Genomic DNA, 18,522 nt, shown 5'->3' on the forward strand with positions numbered 1-18,522 from the left:
AGTCTTTATTCCTTTACTTTGTCCTCTATCTAGGTTTCTTAGCTCCGTTCTCTAGCTTATTCCTATCAAGTTACCCATGCAAACCCTTCCATAGATGATATTCTGAGGATGCCTTCCTGATACCTACCTGAGTGAGCATGGTTAGTGCTAATGCTACAATTTGACCATCATAACTGTATTTAGGTATGCCAAGCAACCGCTGCCCCATATACCACTTAGCAAATTGAGGCACAGCATCAGGCAACAGTCTGGCTTGCCTCTCTGGCCAGCTCTGGCGCGAAGTAGGTACCGCTTCCGCTAGGGTAAGGGTGGCTGGTACGGGCGCTCCGCCCTCGGCCTGGTACGGGTGTCACCGCCCTCGGCCCACCCTTCGGCCCTCCCACCGCACGTCATCTCATGCCCCCCCCCCCCCCCGCTTGCCGAGCCAACCGCCTGACCTTATAAGGGCATTCAGCCCGCCCGGACCAATAGGGAGCCGGGGCCAGCAACAGCCCTCCCCGCGCTGGCCTGCAGCGCCTCAGCTCCCATACCATAGATGGGCAAAAACCCCGTGCTCACCAATCAGCTCTCACCCCGCACTAGCCCCACCCCCGTTCCCTCGGGCTTATATTGTCAAACACTTCCTCAATAAATCGGATCTGTGCCATCAGCCAGTCTCCGTGGTCTGTCTCCTCTAGCCGGGCCGCGTCGTCCTCGCCTCCTGCGACCCCACGAAGCCCCACAGAGGCTTCAGCAAATGGAGTACCTTTAACACTTGAACTAATACACACAATTTCTCTGAATCATTCATTCATTACATTCACAGTACATATAATTCATATATAGAGAATGTTTTCAGTATTCTATAATAAATCAGGTATAAAACATAACATCTCTTACTCCCAATACCTCACTACTATTTACTTTTGACACAGGGTAATCAAGATTCTATACTAGTTCCTCTACTAGCCTCTCAGACACTCTTTTTCAAAATTGTTTCTTTAAATTCATGATCTTAATTGTCTCAGCCATTGGCTTCTTCAGCTTGCCTCTCTCTCTCTCTAACTGAACACTGTCCTTGACAACAGGGTCTGGGTTATTTACCTTGCATGTGACTAGCATGTAGCCTTGCATATTGTAAGCATCCTAATGATATGTGTTAAATAGAATTGATTTGAATATTCCGCTGTTACATAGATGATGATAAACATTTATTTATAAAATTTATACTTGCAACTTGGAACACGTGGAAAGTGTTTCTGTTGGTGTTTGTTTTTTAAACAGTGAAGAATATGATGATTTAAAGCTTGCAGATCAACCATGATTACCTTTTGACCCATTTGTAGCTGGAAGAGCAATAAAAAGAAATTTATCTTTGAGTAGCAAAGCCCCTTCTATCCTTTTTGAGTATCTTATGCCAGAATCATTCTTGTCTCTAAATTATGATCTTTCAATGTATGCAGATGGCAGGAGGGTTGCTCAGGCTGCTGAAGAATGAAGTCTCTAATGGCCAAAGAATTCGTTGGATGCTCCGGGAGAAGACTTCTATAGGGGTATAATCCCTCAGGTTTTGGTGTCTGTATTTGCAGTAGGGGAGGCTGGGCAGCCTAAACTGGGCTTTTCAATATTGGAGTCACTAGCTACATGTGGCTATTTACATTTACATTCAATTAATCAAAATGAAGTAAAATAAAAAATTCAGTTCCTCAGTTATACAAAATATATTCCTAGTGCTTAGTAGCCACATGTGGTAAATGTCTAGCAAATTGGATAGCACAGATATAGAGAATTTTCATCATCTCCAATCATTTCAGAAATTTAAACAGTGATCGTCCAAACAATTAATGGCTGGAGAACACTTGCATGTCAGAGAGGCAGGGAGTAATTCATGGCTCATGTTATCAGGGAAGGTCAGTACAGAACTGTCATGAATCTGAAATACCTTGACAGTTCTCAGCTGTTGAATAAATAAACTAGCCTCTCCTACCTGGAATTTGAATTCCAGCTCCACTATATTTGACATAGACAAACTCTGCATACAATTAAGCAAACACAGCTCTTTATTTCCAAAGTTGAAGGAACATTATCATTTCTAAAATTCATTCCTCATGTATTTTTTTCTTTACAATATTCCTCTAATACCCTAATTATGGAATCTACATTATATATTAATATGAAAGCATTTTATGAGTTTATCAATCAACAGCAACAACAAAAAAAAACTCAAACAAAAAAACCAAGAATTAAAGATTAAATCCAGAATTTTAGAAGTTTTTATTTAAAAGGTTTTCCAACCTAGTAAATATTGCATAGCATTTTGTAATTATTTTGGCTTTCCAAGATGCAAATACAAATTACCCCTTTTAGCAAATCCCTCTGCTATTATCAGCAGAACTGCTATGAGGATAAATCCTTTTAAATTCAGATACTGAAATCTGAAAAATATAAAGTTCTCCACCCAAAAGGAAGAGCCAATATTGATTTTACTTTTTCAAGGAACTTATTTTCTGAGGTTTAAATACTTGCTACTGATAGGTTTGAAAATCAAGATAACCATAGAAATCCCTCCCTTATTTGGCTCACAGTTTTTCATCTGTGTGCAGAATCTCTCAAATAAGAGGAAATTGTGCCCTATGGGTGACCTCAGGGTATGGGTAAATTACTTTCCTTCTATGAGAACTTTAAAACATGAATATAAATAAGATTGTGCATGAGCTTGCAGAGATATTTCTGGCATTCTGTATTTTCCATATAAAGTTAGGTATGCCTGAGGTTAAATGCCTTGCTGTATTTCAAGCTTAGGTTAGTAGAATTTCATGAAATATTTAGACTTTTATGATTGGACTTTTAAATTGTTAATTTTTCAAGAGTATAGGACATTTTTGATACCCTAAACATTTTACCTGACATCAGAACAATCATTTGTCATTTACTCTGGTTATATGAATCCCACCCTTTGCCAAGATCTCTCTTTTTTGGGAGCAGCAGCCCCAGTCTTATTCCTGATTGATTAATGTATCCTCTGACCTGACCTTGGAGAACATTCATTCCAGAACATTCATCTCCATCATCAATCATCTTTAAAAAATATTAGTGCAGCAAAGCCCAATTCACCAGCTCAACTGACAATGCCGTCACTGGCAACACAACAAAAACAAATAAAAAGAAAGAACTGAGCAAAAAGGATGAGCAGAACACACAGGTATTTCACGAACTCAAACTCTGTGACCTTCAGGGAAAAGGGAGGTAATGTTCACTCAAGGCTCTTCTGTAACTTTCATTGAGTGAAAAATTAAAACCTTAAATCTTACCTCATTAACCCATACCACAGTATTAGGAGCCAAAAATTGTTATCCAAATGTTTTCAAATAAGGAAGTTTAGTCTTAGGGAAATTAAGTCATTAACCAAAGACTCATTATTTGTCTCTGCTAGGAATAAACTTGAAATCCAGTTCTTCTGATTCAAAACACTTTCCATTCCATTATGGTACATTGATCAGTCTATAAAAGATGTTCACTAGCATAGGCTTGTGCTTTATCAAACCCAGTAGATTAACATTTTATTTGTATTGAGATATTACAATGAAAAACTCTGATGGTGATGAAAAGTGACAATTGCAGCTTGATAATCAGACAATGGAACAAAAGTAAACAAACCAAAAACATAAACTCTAAAATTGAAGAACAAAAACCCATCAAGGATTGAAAAGGAAACAGCACACAGCTGTTGGAAGTCAATTACCAAACAAACAAACATTGGATTGAAAAATAATCTCCTTATTTTGAGATTTTGTGCTCGTAATGATTTTTAAACCATTAATTCAAAGGGAAATTGTTGGTATATTGCTTTTAGGAAAGTAAGGAATTGCATAATACATTTCAGAACTACTTTTATTAAAAATTCCTGTTTTGTTCAAATATCCAGTTTGCTGTTCTTGATGTTGGTAGTAGCAGGGTAGTATACCCTGAGTTATTGAGCAAAGCTGACATGTGCTCTTGATAGTATATAAAATATTTGGAACATTCACTTTGGTCTAACATTTTCTGATCAAAGCCAATAAACAACATTTTTCTAAATATTACTGTTTACTGTGAGCAAACTTTCCTCTAGTTTAAATTACCTAGGCATTTGAAAGAATTCACAAAAAGACAAATATTATATTGTTCGGCTTGTATAAAATACCTAGTATAAGCAAAAGCAATTTCATAGAAACAGTCGTAGATTACAGGCTATTGAGTGTTGAGGAGATAGAGTTACCTACTGCTTGATGGGAGCAAAGTTTCTGTTTGAAGGATGGGGAAGATGGAGTAATGGACTGTAGGAATGGCAGCAAAATATTGCAAATGTAATTAATATCATCGAAATATGCACTTGAAAGTTATTAAAATGGAAAGTACTTGGTTGTATATATGTTACTACAATAAAAAGAAATGAAAACACAGTTGCTTTGTTGTTCAACAAAAAATTTAGTGGCTTTTAAAGCAAACACTGATTGAGACATTCAATTTCAAAGTGATGGTAAGCTTCTTGGTCTTATCTCAACCCACCAAGAATCTCTTTCTTATATAATAAGTAGATGGATCCACGATGTCTGGATGTCTGAATGAATCGAATCATTGCAGAAGCTCACCTCCTTACACTCATAATCTCCATTTTCATTTTTTCCTTCCCTCCCTCCTTTCCTTCCTTCTTTCATCCCTCCTTTTCTTCCTTCCTTCCTTCTTTCCTCCCTCCCTTCTTTCCCTTCTCCAAAGATTAAATGTTTAGAACTTAGAAAATATTATATTTTCTTAAATCAAATATTCTATTAATCCTAAAGCATTCCTCTGGACTAAACAGAGAAGACCTAATTTCATTTCCATGTGACCGTTCTTCAAATACTAAAACATACACGCACACTTTCTTACATTTTTCTGAATTATATGTCTGTTTTTATTTAAGTTAAATATTAATCCCAATTCCAGATAATCGAATAAGAAGTCCAACACTAACCTGACATCATACCTTGTTTCTAATTAGGCAATGAGTTTTCCATGTTGGAGTAGTACATTTGAAAAACATTAAGCAGTGATGATTTACAGAAGGCTCAAGCCTCACATTAAGATTTCAAATAAATGACACATATTTCATTTAAATCTTAATTTTCCATAGTTGTATAAGTATCAGCTAAGAGACAGACACTACCCAGTAGATAAATACAAATTTACATAATTTCTGTCAATGTGAAATAATATTTAACATTATTATTATAATATAATAGCTTTATATTATTACTAGCAATAATAATTAAATTGTCTCTTAAGGCTATTTTCAGTGATAAATCAAATAATCTGTGCAAAACACTTAGCATAATACCCAATGAATATTAGCAATTGCTCCACTTTTCTCAACTACCCTTCTGCTATTTTGTTTACGTTTTAATCTAAGAGGGTAGAGCTCTAAAATGCCTTCTCATTCTGAGATGTCCTCCTGTCATCTCTGATATACTGATTTACGGGTGTGTCTGAATCACATGGGAGATAATGACTTGTGGCTATTGTGTTTACGCTTGACTGTGGTTGAATGGGATGTGCCTAGAAGCATAGTCGTATCCCATTAGTGAGAAAAATCACCTTAATATCAATGTCAGACAGTGGGTGAATCAGCTAGCTACGGGTGTGATCAAACAGACCTGGAAATACCAGTCACTCCCCTTGTGACACACAGAGTGATCTGTTTATGGCTGGAAAAAATGAACACATTATTCTTGAAACCATTCTATTACCACGAAATATCGTTATTGACTAGACAGTCTAATCCTTCTTGACATGTGCACCTTGGCTTGGACTGTGGGGAAAATGATATAAAATTTAATAAGTAGTAATATTAAATCAGAGGAATGCTTTTCATGATTGTATCTGGTTAATGTTAAGTACTGGCTTGCTCTTTATTCTTTTATAAAGATATGTTATTTATTTAATTTAAAACTATGTATACATGTTAAAATAGATCATTAATGTATATTTTAGGTCATACTACTTGAGATTGTATAATTCTATATACATGAGAATAACATTAAATCACAGAGGCAATGGCATTTTTAAAGAAATAGCATAATATCAATTTTAGAATTAAAAAGCATCTTAGAGTTCTGCCTCTTTAGAGTTTGCACATAAAAACATGACATTAATATAAAAGTATGATAATAGCTAATGTTTATTGCGTACTTATTATGTCAGGCAATGTGCTAAGTGCTTTACATGGATTATTTCATAAACACCTGAAATAGCCCTATGATGTATATTTTCTTTACATTAGCCGTAACTATGCACATTTCTGTCCAGTTATTGGGGGGTATCATTCTCTTAATTGGTAGTTATACAAACATGGAAATTATAATTTAAATAAAATATAAGGGTTAAGTGCTTGAAAGCATAATGTGAGACGTGGACCTGGGTACACCATCCCTACTAAGTGTTACACCACACTAAGTTCATGTCTACTAAGTGTGTGCACCATCCCTGCTAAGTGGTGAATTTAATATTCAAGCATGGAGAATGCATTGACCCTGGAAATGGTCTACTGCAAGTCTTAACAGTTCTAGCCATTCAAAATCTCTACATTAAATTCAACCAAGAATGGTCTCTCTTTAGATGCCCCTGTTGTTTATTTTCTAGAGGCAAGACAGGACAAATAAACATTATTAGTAGACATGTACAGTGCCCTGCCCCACCATCTAAGAGTATTCTTTTGCAGATCAACTTTCCTGGTCCTTTAAGTGGTCTGCATATGGTCTTTGTCATATTTCATTGCTTATCTAGTAGTCCTCTCCTGAGTCCACTCTGGCTTGCCTGTTTCTCTTAAAGAATATTACCTGATGTGGCCTGGTATAGCCAGCACAGGCTTTTGAGTCTGACCGCCTAATTTCTCATTCTCTCTTCTTTCTTCTGGGAGTTTAACAATTTACTTTAACCTCTCTGTACCTCATTGATTAAGGAAGAATTATAATGGCCCCTCCCTCTTAGACTGTCGGGTTTCAGTGAGATAACTCATGTAATGTTTCTATCACAGTTCTTGGCATATGGAAGTGACTCAACAAATATTTTGTATTATTATCAATATTATTAATGTGACAAAATGGTTATTACTTTCAAGGTTTGTTATTCCCATAGTATAGTGGTAATTTCAATGTAATTCCTCTAAGGTGTCTAAAATAGAGTCCATTTTTTACAATATAACCATATACAATATGTGAAAACAGTAACAGTATATTTACCCCTAAGTACTCAAGGCACCAGTAGTTAAGAAACCATTTCTAGTTACTCATGATATCTAAGCCACCTAGGAGATTTCTAGCAGAATTACAAATTAAGTTACACAGTTGATAAATATTTGCTGAAGGAATTAATTGTAAAATAATACGTGTTTTCTAGTCAGGAAGTCTCTCTTATGCCCTGCATTTAATCAAATTGACAAATGACCTGGATTCTACTTCCTCAAAGTCTCTTGCCTTGATCCCCTCCTTTATTTCACCACAGCTGTTGTGAACTCTACTTTCATTTGATCTTTCCTGTAGTCTAGGAAGACCTCTAAGAGGTCTTTCTGCTCCTTTCTCATCAATTTAGTTCATCCAGAATAAACAAATTCTGCTACCAAAATAATGTCTTATTAAATGCAAGTGTGATTATCACTCTACCTGTTAAAATACCTGAGATGACTCACTACTGCCTAGTCAGTTGCCCTTATCTGACATTCTTCATAGAGCCCAATTTATCTTTTCAGTGCCAGACTCCCCTGTGTGTGTGTTTAGCATGTACCTTAATTACTACTCAACATATTCTACCTTTTTCTTTAAACACAATGTGAACTTCTTAGCTTCCCCGAATTTTATTCGCTAACATAGTTAGCATTTTCTTCTCACCACATCTCTATTTATTACAATCTGACCAAGTATCATGTCAAATACCACTTCACTTGTAAAGTCTTTCTAATTCTCCAGTTCAATGTAATTTCTTGAGTCATAAAACCCCAATGCTCTTCATTTGAACATATCTTAAGGCACTTCTGTGACTCAAACTTCATCACAGTCCTTTGTGAATTTGTTTTTAACTCCTATATTAATATAAGGCCCCTGAACATAGGTGCAGTTCATATTTTTCTTAGTAACACCTCACAATGTTTTGTCCAGTTCTTCGAAAATCACATGAGGTCAGTTAATGCTTGTTGAGTTGGTGTTTTCATAGTTCATGAACTAGGAAAATTATGGTGAATTTTTTAACTATTTTTTAAGAAGAGAAAATAAATTCTATCTTTTTCTCTATTATAAAGATGGATTCAGATATTTATGAATATATTTTAAGAAGAATTTTAAAGAATTAATAGAAAAGTCTTATGAGCAGAAGCTAATTTTATAGTACAAATGCTTCTAAAATTCCTTACTTTTTAGTTTTTTTTGTTGTTGTTGGCATAATGAGATATTCAAAATATCATTTAACCAATTTCCTACTAAACAGAACACAAAATACAGAGGCAAAAGAAATTCACAGAAAAAAAAACAACAACAAAATTCATGTGAAGGTTAGTTCTTCTTTGCTTGAAGTGAAGTGTTAGTGAAATTTCACCTGGTTTTTATTTACGTAAAGCTGTTCTTGTTAGCCCTAAAGCTATAGATTTAAACACTTGATAAATACAGACAACACTGGGAATCAACTGATAACACCTTGGGACACACGCTGAAAATTACTTTGTTAGTGTTAGAGGTAAACTGCAATGTCCTGCAATGGATCACTATGGCTTATTCAATAATCTTCCCTCATCTGGCCTTCCAAGACAAGGCCTTACTTGTCTTCCCAAAGTTAGGAAGAGAACAGAGAAATTCTGGTTTTGTTTAGAGCTTCAGGAAACCTCTAACCTTCCTTAATCCTCCAGTGTTTACACATTTATGGGGACTTTTTGAGATGAGTTTAGATACCTAGAAGACAGTCACCTGTAAATTTATGTTTTCATGGCTAAAGCAAGAGTAGAGTTTCAGAGACTTTCTTCATGATGGAAGCTTTAGTTATTATCCCATCATCTAATGTTAACTTTTTTTTTTTTAAAGCACTGAAGCTTCTTCTTTGTTTACTGTTGAGTTATCCAGATTGGTAGCCCCAATATGTAAATTCTATAAACAGCATGAAGTAGCACCCCCTAAAACCACTACAGTTGTTGGGGAGGGTTCCCATCCCCCACCTTTGTCCCCCTCCCCCCCCACCACAGGAGACAATTGACAATGTCTGCAAACATTTTTGTTGTTATAACCGGACAATGCTGATTACATTGAAGGGGTAAAAGCTAGAGATGTTGCTAAACAACTTATAATGCACAGCAACAGGCCTCCTTCATAAGGAACTATCAGTCTCAAAATGTAAATCATGGTAAAGAGCAGAATGTGGAGTCAGATTTCTTTAGGGCACACTGCACCTACATCCCCAACTCTACCATGTTATAAAAGCATGTCAAATCAACGTATTCAGCCTCCATAAGCTTCAATCCCAAAATCTATATAATAAGGATAATAGTCTAAGGTCTGTTTGGATGATGCAATTATATAATTAATTTGGTATTTAAAGCATTTGGTATAGTTACTGGAAAATAGTACATGCTCAAAAAATACCATTTTAAGATTAATGTTTTTAGATTATTGTAGCCTTTATTATGGGATTTCATATGAATGTCCCGACTTAATATGCATTTCCTGAATAGCAGTGAATAATATAAAAATCAAATTACTGCCACTAGCCTACCAGCAATAAATATATTTTGATATTGTGAATATTTGTCAGAACAAAAGAAGCTCCTTTTTGAGCAATTCTATTTTGTGAGAGTTTTTTTAATTTTATTTTATTTATATCCTGCCATATGTTTTCATTTCTGGTCAACTTTATGACTGGTAGGATAATAAAATAAGCCATCACCAGAAATGGCAGGGAAAATACCTGTAACTGTACTGTTTTCTTAGTCCTCAAAAGAACAATTAGAGTGGGCTTTAGCTTTTCCATTCTCAAACTTAGCTTTTCCTCCAAACCTTAAGTTCAGAGATTTTTGCTCCTGAATTATCCTGATACATGGCACTGCTTGAAATATACATGGCTCAGCCTGTGCTGTGGGCTGTTTATATTCCCTTCCCCCCTCCCCCACCAGCAGTCTTAACCTTCCAATCCTATGAAGGCAACCATATTTGGAAATAGGGTCTTTACAAATATGCTTGGTTTCCAATGGAGAATTCTAAGAAAGGTGGATGTTTCTTTATCATTCTTTAAATTAGATTTGTGAAAATAAAACTTTTTGATTTTCAACATGAATCAGAAGATATAAAATTTTAAGACAAAAATGACACAAACACATGTAGGAATATACCCGAACCACTCTAAACTATCCTAAATAAAACTGTAGATTCTCTTAAACTGCCGTCTTTATCCTGTTTACTCCAGTGGTACAACACTCCTCTTAGTCAATGAGTGCTCTTGGCTTTAAAAAGTCATGAGCGGGAAGCGGCTGTGGCTCAATCAGTTGGGCTCCCATCTACCATATGGGAAGCCCTGGGTTCGCATCCTGGGGCCTCCTTGTGAAGGCAGGCTCACCTGCAAGCACCGCAGAGTGCCAACTCAGCAAGGTGACACAACAACAACAAGAAAGGGAGGCAAGGAAAAACACAGAAGAGTGCCCAGTGAATGGACATAGAGAGCAGACAACAATCAAGCTGCAAGTTGGGGAGGGAAATAAGCAAATACAGACACACAGAAAGAAGAAACAGTGAATGGACACAGAGAGCAGACAGCAAGCAAGCCACAATGGGGGAGGGGGGAGATTTAAAAAAAAAGTCATGAGTAGTGCCAACATCCTTTCTTATCTCCCAGGACTGAACCAATAGGCCTTTTTCTAAAGTTGTCTCCTTTACTAGTTTATCCCAATCTCCTGGAGCTCTATAGCTGTGTTTATCTAACACCACCTGGATGTGAATTCTCTTACTTTGAATCACTCAGGCAACTGCTACTCCATCATGGGTTCTTTCTGCTTTCTCTTACAGTGTAGGAGGTAGTAGTCCTTAACCCAAAGTTTTATCACATTCCTTAGACAAGACATCATTAAAATACTCCTTTTTTCTGGTTATCAATAGTTATTTAAACTGACACATACTGAAATTTCAAATAACCCATTATTTGAAATTATATGAAAAATGTCTTTTCAACTGTACTTAGAAATAAAGGTCTTCAACAGTTTGTGCTGAAGTCTACAATGTATATAAAGGGGCTACTAAATTAGTAAGATGAAATCCTGGTCTCTACCTGTGAGCCAAATATTTGAATTCAAGTGATTGGAAAACTAAGCCAATTTAAACTTAATACTAATGCTATGCTTATATTGATGGCTTCTTCTGATACAGAGAAGGTAGTTTCAAAACCAGGAGCTACTGACACAAGCATTATGATAATACAGAAAACCAAACCACATAAGAACCCAAATATTAAATCATGTTTTCTTAGAATGTACTTGAGCACAAATTTCAAAGGATTGTTTGATTGTTAAGGGTTGTCAGGGCTCAGGGACAAGAAGATGATCAGAGAAGAACTCACATGGGACATGGGCCTTAGCAGAGCTTTTTGACAGGCATGGAGGGTCATCTGTTTCAAATGATGAAGTGAGTCTCTCACTGGACCTTGGTGCAGATGGAGGTACAATGAGCTTTGCAATGTTTGCAGCCCAGAATATAGGTGGACGTAGAGTGGAAAATAAGAGAAGCTGGTGGTCAAAGGATTAAGAAGCAGACTATTGAGAAAGTAAATGGTTAGGAATTTTGTAATCAAAATGTTTGAGGGGGAGACTTCTAGTTCCTGTGGGTAGCACCTGTGGTTATGTTGCCATTAAAATATGGATTCTAGCTTACTTGTTAAGGTAAAAGAAGGACATTAGAAGTCTCTTCATAAATAAGGAAAATATTGATTGCCTTATTCTATATTCCTTCTATGCCAATTTTATAGAACAGGCTGAAACACCAGAACTATAAAAAAGAGTGATGTGGGAAGAAGAAATAAACCAAAGGAAATTCTTAAAAGTGGAAGGAAGGGCATCATAATATTATATTTGATGTATTTTCTAACATCTTCTGAGTCTGCTATATGCTTAAAATCAAGTGACCTCTCTGTATTTATGAGTCTAATCCTGGCAAATCAGTTCACAAGAACTAAACTCTCCAGACTCTCTGGTTGAGCTGCCATGGTGCTGCCCACCATGTGTCAGATACTTCATTAGGCACTTGGGAAACATGAGTGAAAAATACTTAAAACATAGCAACCTTGACTTTAAAGAACTCAGGTTCTAATGCAGGGTGTCACAATAAGTGAGAAAAATAAATAAATCATATAGTAACTTAGAAGTTGAAAAGTGCTCTGGCAATATGTGAATGGTCTCAGTGTAAAAGCAGGAGGAAGGATTGTAATTTCAAATGGGGTGGTCCAAGGAGGCCTTATTGAGGTAACCTATTAGTAAAAGTTAACATATATTTTGACATTTTTTTCTAGGTTCCTGGAATACATTGTTTATATATCTAGAGGAGACAGGCAATAATAGTAATTATGTAATTTACATTGTGATGGCATGTAAAAATGATAGAGAGGAATCAACATGGGGCTTCTTTCAGAAGATCTGGTCAGTGGAGGCTTTTTGGTAAAGTAGTACTTGAACAACTGAACCTAACTCATGTAACTGCACAGCCTCCTGGAACCTGCAGAAAGAAGATCTTCAGGTGAATCACTGTACTAATAGTTCATTAGGGAGAGCATTCTCAGGGAAAAGGATTGAAGGAAAATGGAAATGAGACAAGGAAGGACAGTGAGACAACAAAAAGCCATTCCTGATCTGACCACTGCTTTGATTAGGTTCAACAGGGTGCTCAGTCTACCAGGAACTTTTTCTAAGAGGCTGTGTGTACTGTGGCATCCCTGGACTCTCTACTGGGCCAAGGGTGTATGGGGAGAGGGTAGGAATGGAGAGCATTTACCCACCTGTGAAAGCTGCACTGAAGGCTGCATTACCTCTCCAGCACTTGAGGACAGCTCACATGTAGGCACTAAACTAGATCTCTGGCATCTCTCAGTTTAGCAGGACCAAGGGATCTCTGGGGTAGAAAAGGCAAGAGGGGGTTTGCATGGTGCACAGGCATGAGGCAACGCCCTCCCATACTGTGCCTCTACGAAGTTGGCAGGAACACGGGTAGGGCTTGTGGCTTCTGTGGTAGATGGGTGGACTACGTGGCAGAAGTCCATCTCTGGAGATAGGTGAAACATAATGGGAGTCTGGTATGTGCAGATGCATCAAACTAAGGCATGCATTTAACTGCAGACATAATGCTTTGAATGCATATCATTAATTAGGTGTCTTAATTAGGTGTAATCTAAATTAAATGTATGGAATGATGCTGTATATATTTTTTATTTATTATATAATTATAAGGCATTTATATGCAAAGTTTTTTCTAAGTGTTTTACACATATTAACTTATTTAAAGCAGATGACTATCCAATGAATTAAATACTATTTTTTATCCCCATTAACAGCTGAGAAAACTAAAGCAAGGAAGTCTTAAATAACTTGCTTGATATCACATAACTAATGAGTGCAAATTGTCACACTAATTGTCTCCAGAAACATGTTCTTAATATTGAAAGTACTAATCTTATTCACAAACTCTTCTCAATTCATACTGAAAAACAAATCTTTTTAATCATTTAATAGTTCTTTCTATAAATAATGATTTCCAGTATGGTTCCATTTATCACAATATCGATCAATTAGTAGACTCATGGAAAGAACCATTGGAGAAGCAATGAGTGAAAAGGGAAAAATATGTAAACAACTAGATGGAAGAGTATATATATATATACATTTTACAAATGTATATATCTGTCTTTGAAAGGACAGAAAACTTTCACCTAATTCATTTTCCTACATATTATTTTGGCTTCATTGGGTGAAGAAAACTGATTTTAAATTTTTGAAGGACTAGACTTGATGTCATTCAAAATAACTATTTCAACTTACATGTCAAGGTAGAAGGCTGAAGTACAAAAGTTTGACTATCTCAATTGTATATCATGAACAATTTGAACTCCACCTGCTTTGGGTGTTTCAGTTCCAAACACCAGTTATCTGAGGCAAGATAGACAGGACAGTCCTTAATTCAACACGTCAGTGTGAAATTTCACAGTCCTGGAGGAGAGGACAAAAGAACAATTGGCAATAGGCTCTGTTATCTTCTTCTCAAGTCTCTTTTCTGCCTGTGGGATATTGGCCTTTTGACTGAAGTCATTCCAAAGCACTGAGAAGAGAAATGTCTCTAATTTCACTCATTTTGGAAGGCACTTTTATTAACATTTCATGTGCTAACATTTATGTGTATTTATATAGAACTTTTAATGCACAATTTTGGATAGAACTCACTTTTCTCTCCAAATATAGGGAGATTCTTGAGATTGTAAAAGCATATTTTAAAAAATGTTTTTCCATAGTGGAGAAATGGATCAGAAAAAATAACTACTAACAAGACTTTTCAACTTCCTTGATGAAATGTCTATGAAAGTGCAAGTTACACTTGCCTCTTTAATTTGGTCTTGAAGTGGTATGCCTCTTGTTTGTACTCAGGACATTCTGCAAAGCAAACAGAAATCGACACCTCCTCGAAAGCAATATAGAAGAATGTGCATACAATAATTTGGATTCCATTTTCAGTGTTGATTAAATATTACTATGATTTCTTTCCCACTCAAGAATAAACACCTAAATTCCTTCTCCCCAAAAGGACAGAATGATGTATCTTTCTGTGAAATGTCCTTTTTGTATTAATTCACATTAACTATAATATATATTTCACCCAAAGAAACCAGAGATAAAATACCAGCTAATTGCTTCTGATATCTTATTCTGCAGAATGAGACTTTGCCAGAGTAGACATGTAGCTGTCAAAAGCAATTTTAAAATAGATTTTAAAGGAGATACTTCCTTGTCAGTCTATACTTACTTCTACTTTTCAAACTAAAAGCCAAGGATAAAGACACTGGTTCTTCATCTAGCAACTTTAATGATGGGGGCTGGTATTAAGAAAATAACTGATTTTAGTTAATCAGTAATGTTTGTGCAATGAAATTATAGAAAAATAGATGAAGTCAAAAGTGAGGGAAACAAAATTAGTTTCCTTCTTCTTGTACTGACAAATCTGCATTATATTCACTTAAGTTTCTAAGAGTATAATATAAAAACTATAGCAGAGGCTTAAAGAATAATTGAAGATTCATTCAGACATTCTAACCACTGAACTCTCAATGATGATCATGAGTAGCATCTGCAGATTATAAGTCTTTAGATGTAGCAATTATTAGCATCTCCTTAGGAAAATACTAACATCACTTACACTTGACATAGCTCCTGCATCCGTCATATCTGTCCTTCCGCTCCTTTCTTACAACACTCCCTTCATATAATAACTCACAGCAATTTTTCTTGACACTTCTCATTATAGCTTCCTGACAATCTATCCTTCACAATGTTGACAAGCTTGATTTATCTAAAAACAGATATATTGATTTCAAGGAGTGCTATTTCATACTGTAGAGAAGCCAGAATGTTCATGTGACTGTGTACAATCTGGCCCATCTTAAAACTCCTCTGCATCTTCCTAATGGCCAGCAACACAGGCATAGTCAACATTTCCTGAGCATCCCATACACCTTACCCTTTTTCCTTAGCACTAGTTCTCCTTCTGTAGGAAATACTCATCCCCTGCTTTTCTTGCCTGCCAATCTTCATTGCACATAGCACTTACCTCCATGGATGCTTTCTGGTCTCTCTAAGGAATTGGTCTTGCCCTTCTATGTGCTTCCATAGAAATTTATCTGCTTCTCTGTAGTGTCTGGATTACTTAAACTGCTTGAGACTCAGTAACTCATTCATTCAGATGGCTTGTAATTATCAACTGCCCACTTTGTGCCAAGCACTGGACACCCTACTTGGCATAGAACAGTGAACATAACAAAGCATGATCTCTTCATTAATTGCATTCTGTGGTTCTCCAAACTCAGAAAGTGTATGAACTAACTGGGACACTTTATGAAAATGTAGATACACCACCAGATATTTTTGCATAACTTGGGGGATGGCCCAGGAATGTGTCTTTTTTTGTTGTTAATTACTCTAGGAGATGCTGATGGACAGGACTCACACAGTAGCCTTATAAGGTCTTAGGCACACAAAGTATATATTTTTTAAATTTTATTCATTTTTATTTTAAAAAAATTTTTACTTGTGTATCTCCAGCAACTGAACCAGTACCTGGCACTTTGTTTGTGTTCAATAAATATATCGGGATGGATGAAATTTACAATCAAGAGGAGGGATGTAGGCAATTATACAGGTATTCTTAATGCCATATGCCATGGTTCAGAAACAAAGGTGCTATTGAAATATTGAAATGCTTACAAAAAAATATTTAACCACAGTTGTTGAATCAGGGAAGTTTGCTCAGAAGAAGAAACATTGAAACTGACACCCAAATGATCAACAAGAATTAACCAGGCAAACTGGTTATTGGGAGATGAAGTGTACTAGGCAAAGGGAACTAACTGTATAATAAGAGGTTGTGGTCCATTGGCAAAGTTCAGGAAAGGTATTTAGTACATTATTCAGTCATAATAAATGTGTGCTAAGCAAACAAAAGTCTTTTTATTGTTGGACCTTGGCCCAAATATCTAACATGATAACTGGCATATAGGAGGTGGTAAATAGGGTTTAGTAAGTATTTATTACATAAATAATCCTAGCTTTCTTAGACACAGTGAATCAGGGTAAAGTGATTCACTTTTAATAGTTTATTACTAAATTTAAATTAGACTGTGATTCCCATCTTGCAAATTTTGTGTGCAAATGGAAACACTTATTTCTCCAATTTCCCTTGGTTTACAGCTGATGAGGACTAAAACCCAGGTGTTCCATGGCACATTTAAGTCCTTTCAAGACCAGTCATTTCTAAAATGCAATAGTACAATTAAATGCAACTGTATTTTACAATACAAGTTAATATTTTAATTCCTGACAACTTATTTTGCCATTTTTGTAGAAAAAGGAATTTTCCTTATTATTAGGTCTTCATAAAATTTCATTTTAATTGCAGATATTTCTGTTTTAATAGTAAAAGAGTTTTGAATTCCTTTTATGAATTAAGTAATTGAAGGTGTATGATCTAGTTTAGATGTAGGATTTTTGTCTTTTCATATTGGAGCCCTTTCTAGTAAATACTATCAACCTAGTGTACTTATTTTAAAACATGTAATTATATAAACTCAGTTACCAAATTGTAAACTCAGATTCCATTTCTAAGAGCTTCTAGACTATCTACGAGGCAGAAGTAATTCTTAACAGTGACCTTTCATGAATCAGCATCAGCGTTGCTGCTCAGCAAAGCACTTACTTCCTCTAGTGGTTGATCTTGTTGCCTGCAAAAGAAGATTTTATTTTTCCTTCAGGTTATTTGACATGAGCTTGGGAATGAAAACAATATATGATACCTTTTTTTGTTTTTTACTGTACTGGAAGGATCCTTTTCTAACTAAAGGAATCCTGTTAAACCAATAGAGAATTCTTTTTTAAAAAAATATAAAACAAGAGGGCCTATGATAAGTGTGTAAAACCCATGAAGCAGAGGTTTTGTGAGTTCTGCCACAGTCCCTGATGCTTGATAGATATTTATAATTTACTCCATGTCTTAATGGTTTGTATAGACATTAAATTGAAATATTCATTACAATCATATCTGTTTACCAATCCAAGGTCCACAGAGAAAAGGTGGCATTGGAGTGGGATGGGTGGACATGGTAGCTGATGGGTATGTAGAGTGGCAGGAAGAGGTGAGATGTGGAGGCGCCTTTGGGACTTGGAGTTGCCCTGGATGGTGCTTCAGGGGCAATCACCGGACATTGTAAATCCTCCCAGGGCCCACTGGATGGAATGGGGGAGAGTATGGGCCATGATGTGGACCATTGACCATGAGGTGCAGAGATGCCCAGAGATGTACTTACCAAATGCAATGAATGTGTCATGATGATGGGAGTGAATGTTGCTGGGGGGGGGAGTGGTGGGGTGGGGGTGGTGGGGATGAATGGGACCTCATATTTTTTTTTTATGTAATATTTTTACAAAATCAATAAAAAATAAATAAAACATATAAGAGATAGTAAAAAAAAAAACAAAACAATCATATCTGTTCAAGTGGTGTAGCAGTGCTGGAACGTGAGGATGAATAGTGTAGGGGGTTTGGGTTGGACAATCCATGGAACTGCAGGGAGGGCTGGAGGATAGACTAGGTGAACTCAGGGGATTTGTAAGTCTGTGGTTAAAACTACAATAATGGCAAAGTTCTTTTAGCAAATACAGCAAGGGAGAGTTATTGTTGCAGGGTATCAGGGTGGAGGAAAATGTGGGAAAATGTGCACCTGGGGCTAGCTTCTGTGGAATATGAAAGTGTTCATCTTGTCACA

The 18,522-nt window shown here is 36.2% G+C and overlaps 2 long non-coding RNA genes across 2 annotated transcripts in view; both read right to left on the reverse strand.

The window, feature by feature from the left end:
- Positions 1 to 14,349, reverse strand: part of LOC139438899 (uncharacterized) — a 32,067-nt gene extending 17,718 nt beyond the window's left edge. The window contains exons 1-2 of the long non-coding RNA XR_011648694.1: positions 14,039 to 14,349; positions 13,003 to 13,115 (exon numbers count right to left, since the gene is read on the reverse strand). This is a non-coding gene — a long non-coding RNA (uncharacterized lncRNA). The remainder of the gene's footprint in view (positions 1 to 13,002; positions 13,116 to 14,038) is intronic.
- The window catches only part of LOC105747123 (uncharacterized), a 120,848-nt gene that overhangs the window by 93,206 nt on the left and 9,120 nt on the right, over positions 1 to 18,522 (reverse strand). The gene's annotated exons all lie outside the window — the stretch shown is intronic.

The sequence above is a fragment of the Dasypus novemcinctus genome, chromosome 4 (assembly GCF_030445035.2).
Source record: "Dasypus novemcinctus isolate mDasNov1 chromosome 4, mDasNov1.1.hap2, whole genome shotgun sequence".
Taxonomy (NCBI): Eukaryota; Metazoa; Chordata; class Mammalia; order Cingulata; family Dasypodidae; genus Dasypus; species Dasypus novemcinctus.